This window comes from Calliopsis andreniformis, chromosome 11 (genome assembly GCF_051401765.1).
Source record: "Calliopsis andreniformis isolate RMS-2024a chromosome 11, iyCalAndr_principal, whole genome shotgun sequence".
Classification (NCBI taxonomy): domain Eukaryota; kingdom Metazoa; phylum Arthropoda; class Insecta; order Hymenoptera; family Andrenidae; genus Calliopsis; species Calliopsis andreniformis.
This window is the reverse complement of record NC_135072.1, coordinates 15,389,895-15,394,648: the sequence shown is the minus strand read 5'-3', so window position 1 is coordinate 15,394,648 and position 4,754 is coordinate 15,389,895.

Genomic DNA, 4,754 nt, shown 5'->3' with positions numbered 1-4,754 from the left:
CCAATTCTACGTTCCGGGCAACCTAGGCTTCACTCTAGGGCGTTGCTCCACCAGATCGAATAGTTAGTGCCTTAGAAGTCAACGACAGAAGCATAAAATACAATATAAATGCAACAGCTTTTCCATCGAATAAAACGAATAATTGCAACCAGTATGAAACTTATGGTCATTTCTACTTTCCGAGCAACCTAGGCTTCACCCTAGGGCGTTGCTCCAACGGATTGAATAGTTAGGGCCTTAGGAGTCAGCGCCCGAACCATAAAATGCAAAAAAAATACAGCAGTGTTTCCATCATATATAAGGAATAATTGCAACCAGTTTGAAAGTGATGGCCAATTCTACGTTCCGGGCAACCTAGGCGTCACTCTAGGGCGTTGCTCCACCAGATCGAATAGTTAGTGCCTTAGAAGTCAACGCCAGAAGCATAAAATACAATATAAATGCAACAGCTTTTCCATCGAATAAAACGAATAATTGCAACCAGTATGAAACTTATGGTCATTTCTACTTTCCGAGCAACCTAGGCTTCACCCTAGGGCGTTGCTCCAACGGATTGAATAGTTAGGGCCTTAGAAGTCAGCGCCCGAACCATAAAATGCAAAAAAAATACAGCAGTGTTTCCATCATATATAAGGAATAATTGCAACCAGTTTGAAAGTGATGGCCAATTCTACGTTCCGGGCAACCTAGGCGTCACTCTAGGGCGTTGCTCCACCAGATCGAATAGTTAGTGCCTTAGAAGTCAACGCCAGAAGCATAAAATACAATATAAATACAACAGTTTTTCCATCGTATAAAATGAATAATTGCAACCAGTATGAAACTTACGGTCATTTCTACTTTCCGAGCAAGCCAGCCTTCACCCTAGGGCGTTGGTCCAACAGATTGAATAGTTAGGGCCTTAGAAGTCAACGCCCGAACCATAAAATGCAAAAAAAATACAACAGTGTTTCCATCATATATCAGGAATAATTGCAACCAGTTTGAAAGTGATGGCCAATTCTACGTTCCGGGCAACCTAGGCTTCACTCTATTGCGTTGCTCCACCAGATCGAATAGTTAGTGCCTTAGAAGTCAACGCCAGAAGCATAAAATACAATGTAAATACAACAGTTTTTCCATCGTATAAAACGAATAATTGCAACCAGTATGAAACTTATGGTCATTTCTACTTTCCGAGCAACCTAGGCTTCACCCTAGGGCGTTGCTCCAACGGATTGAATAGTTAGGGCCTTAGAAGTCAGCGCCCGAACCATAAAATGCAAACAAAATGCAGCAGTGTTTCCATCATATAACAGGTATAATTGCAACCAGTTTGAAATTGATGGCCAATTCTACGTTCCGGGCAACCTAGGCATCACTCTATTGCGTTGCTCCACCAGATCGAATAGTTAGTGCCTTAGAAGTCAACGCCAGAAGCATAAAATACAATATAAATACAACAGCTTTTCCATCGTATAAAACGTATAATTGCAACCAGTATGAAACTTATGGTCATTTCTACTTTCCGAGCAACCTAGGCTTCACCCTAGGGCGTTGCTCCAACGGATTGAATAGTTAGGGCCTTAGAAGTCAGCGCCCGAACCATAAAATGCAAAAAAAATGCAGCAGTGTTTCCATCATATAACAGGTATAATTGCAACCAGTTTGAAATTGATGGCCAATTCTACGTTCCGGGCAACCTGGGCATCACTCTATTGCGTTGCTCCACCAGATCGAATAGTTAGCGCCTTAGAAGTCAACGCCAGAAGCATAAAATACAATATAAATACAACAGTTTTTCCATCGTATAAAACGAATAATTGCAACCAGTATGAAACTTATGGATATTTCTACTTTCCGGGAAACCTAGGGTTCACCCTAGGGCGTTGCTCCAACAGATTGAATAGTTAGGGCCTTAGAAGTGAACGCCCGAACCACAAAATGCAAAAAAAATACAACAGTGTTTCCATCATATATCAGGAATAATTGCAACCAGTTTGAATGTGATGGCCAATTCTACGTTCCGGGCAACCTAGGTTTCACTCCAGGGCGTTGCTCCACCAGACCGAATAGTTACGGCCTAAGAAGTCAACGCCAGAAGCATAAAATACGATATAAATACAACAGCTTTTCCATCGTATAAAACGAATCATTGCAACCAGTATGAAACTTACGGTCATTTCTACTTTCCGAGCAAGCTAGCCTTCACTCTAGGGCGTTGGTCCAACAGATTGAATAGTTAGGGCCTTAGAAGTCAACGCCCGAAGCATAAAATGCAATAAAAATACAACAGTGTATCCATCATATAACAGGAATAATTGCAACCAGTTTGAAAGTGCTGGCCAATTCTACGTTCCGGGCTACCTAGGCTTCACTCTAGGGCGTTGCTCCACCAGACCGAATAGTTACGGCCTAAGAAGTCAACGCCAGGAGCATAAAATACGATATAAATACAACAGCTTTTCCATCGTATAAAACGAGTAATTGCAACCAGTATGAAACTTATGGTCATTTCTACTTTCCGAGCAACCTAGGCTTCACCCTAGGGCGTTGCTCCAACAGATTGAATAGTTTGGGCCTTAGAAGTCAACGCCCGAACCATAAGATGCAAAAAAAATACAACAGTGTTTCCATCATATAACAGGAATAATTGCAACCAGTTTGAAAGTGATGGCCAATTCTACGTTCCGGGCAACCTAGGCTTCACTCTATTGCGTTGCTCCATCAGATGAAATAGTTAGTGCCTTAGAAGTCAACGCCAGAAGCATAAAATACAATATAAATACAACAGTTTTTCCATCGTATAAAACGAATAATTGCAACCAGTATGAAACTTATGGACATTTCTACTTTCCGAGCAACCTAGGCTTCACCCTACGGCGTTGCTCCAACAGATTGAATAGTTAGGGCCTTAGAAGTCAACGCCCGAAACATAAAATGCAAAAAAAATACAACAGTGTTTCCATCATATATCAGGAATAATTGCAACCAGTTTGAAAGTGATGGCCAATTCTACGTTCCGGGCAACCTAGGCTTCACTCTATTGCGTTGGTCCACCAGATCGAATAGTTAGTGCCTTAGAAGTCAACGCCAGAAGCATAAAATACGATATAAATACAACAGCTTTTCCATCGTATAAAACGAATAATTGCAACCAGTATGAAACTTATAGTCATTTCTACTTTCCGAGCAACCTAGGCTTCACCCTAGGTCGCTGCTCCATCAGATTGAATAGTTAGGGCCTTAGAAGTCAAGGCCCGAACCATAAAATGCAAAAAAAAATACAACAGTGTTTCCATCATACAACAGGAATAATTGCGACCAGTTAGAAAGTGATGGCCAATTCTACGTTCCGGGCAACCAAGGCTTCACCCTATTGCGTTGCTCCACCAGAACGAATAGTTAGTGCCTTAGAAGTCAATGACAGAAGCATAAAATACAATATAAATACAACAGTTTTTCCATCGTATAAATCGAATAATTGCAACCAGCATGAAACTTATGGATATTTCTACCTTCCGAGCAACCTAGGCTTCACTCTAGGGCGTTGCTCCACCAGACCGAATAGTTACGGCCTAAGAAGTCAACGCCAGAAGCATAAAATACGATATAAATACAACAGCTTTTCCATCGTATAAAACGAATAATTGCAACCAGTATGAAAATTATAGTCATTTCTACTTTCCGAGCAAGCTAGGCTTCACCCTAGGGCGTTGCTCCACCAGATCGAATAGTTAGTGCCTTAGAAGTCAACGCCAGAAGCATAAAATACAATATAAATACAACAGTTTTTCCATCGTATAAAACGAATAATTGCAACCAGTATGAAACTTATGGTCGTTTCTACTTTCCGAGCAACCTAGGCTTCACCCTAGGGCGTTGCTTCAACGGATTGAATAGTTAGGGCCTTAGAAGTCAGCGCCCGAACCATAAAATGCAAAAAAAATACAGCAGTGTTTCCATCATATTACAGGTATAATTGCAACCAGTTTGAAATTGATGGCCAATTCTACGTTCCGGGCAACCTAGGCATCACTCTATTGCGTTGCTCCACCAGATCGAATAGTTAGCGCCTTAGAAGTCAACGCCAGAAGCATAAAATACAATATAAATACAACAGTTTTTCCATCGTATAAAACGAATAATTGCAACCAGTATGAAACTTATGGATATTTCTACCTTCCGAGCAACCTAGGCTTCACCCTAGGGCCTTGCTCCAACAGGTTGAATAGTTAGGGCCTTAGAAGTCAACGCCCGAACCATTAAATGCAAAAAAAATACAACAGCGTTCCCATCATATATCAGGAATAATTGCAACCAGTTTGAAAGTGATGGCCAATTCTACGTTCCGGGTAACCTAGGTTTCACTCCAGGGCGTTGCTCCACCAGATCGAATAGTTAGTGCTTTAGAAGTCAACGCCAGAAGCATAAAATACAATATAAGTACAACAGTTTTTCCATCGTATAAAACGAATAATTGCAACCAGTATGAAACCTATGGTCATTTCTACTTTCCGAGCAACCTAGGCTTCACCCTAGGGCGTTGCTCCAACGGATTGAATAGTTAGGGCGTTAGAAGCCAGCGCCCGAAACATAAAATGCAAAAAAAATACAGCAGTGTTTCCATCATATAACAGGTATAATTGCAACCAGTTTGAAATTGATGGCCAATTCTACGTTCCGGGCAACCTAGGTTTCACTCCCGGGCGTTGCTCCACCAGACCGAATAGTTACGGCCTAAGAAGTCAACGCCAGAAGCATAAAATACGATA